Here is an 860-nt window from a genome sequence, read left to right as displayed (position 1 = left end):
ATTATTAAATTATAAATTGACAACATGACACAACTTTAACCGCAGCCTGTTGTTGATTATTATAAAATAAATGTGTCAACTGGTCTGCGTTTATAGAGAATTAAACTAATTAGAGTGAATATTAGCTGATTACAATCTGTGACCGATCAATCGAAGCACCCTTATTTAAAGCTAGTTAAGGGCAATTGTCAGAGGGGATTTCAAGATGTTTTCAAAGCTGCACACAACCTTGACATTGATACGACTGCAATAGAGATGACATGTATAATAGGTGTGATGAGGTTTATTTATCCACTGTGAACCCTGAATGGATTCTACTATAACTAAACATGAACATCACAACCGTTTTTTTTTCCCTTTGTGTTAATGTTCTCCCTGATGACGGCCCTCTTAGTAAAGTAAAGGTCTGATTTAGCATTTTAATGTTAGCATCCTTTGAATATTCCTCCTCTAGGAATTCCACCATGAATATGTAAAAACTCTGCAGACGCACACACAGAGTGATAAAAGAATATTTGTTCAGATTAATTATGTTATTCCCGACTACAGTTTGTTGTGTGTGCTTGTGTCTTTGTGCTTTGTGCAAATTCATGTTCGTACTTAACCTCTGCATGTGTTTTCAGTCAAGTAACATACATGTACAACAAGAGTCAAACTGAATTATCGTCAAGGACTAAAGAGCAGCAATTTCTGCTTATTTTTATCAAGAGAAATTGAGGTGTGTGTGTGTGTTTTGGATAAACATGCTGAAAATGGCCTCTTCCTGGCAAACTACACCTGCCACAGAAGAGTCTGAAACTGTTTGAGTGCTGAGTCTCTCTTTCAGACAGCCAAGGTCAACAAATACACCTACACACACC

Source organism: Morone saxatilis, unplaced genomic scaffold (assembly GCF_004916995.1).
Source record: "Morone saxatilis isolate NCDOM2014 unplaced genomic scaffold, NCSU_SB_2.0 Contig5, whole genome shotgun sequence".
Taxonomy (NCBI): domain Eukaryota; kingdom Metazoa; phylum Chordata; class Actinopteri; family Moronidae; genus Morone; species Morone saxatilis.
Note: the sequence above shows the minus strand (reverse complement) of the source record.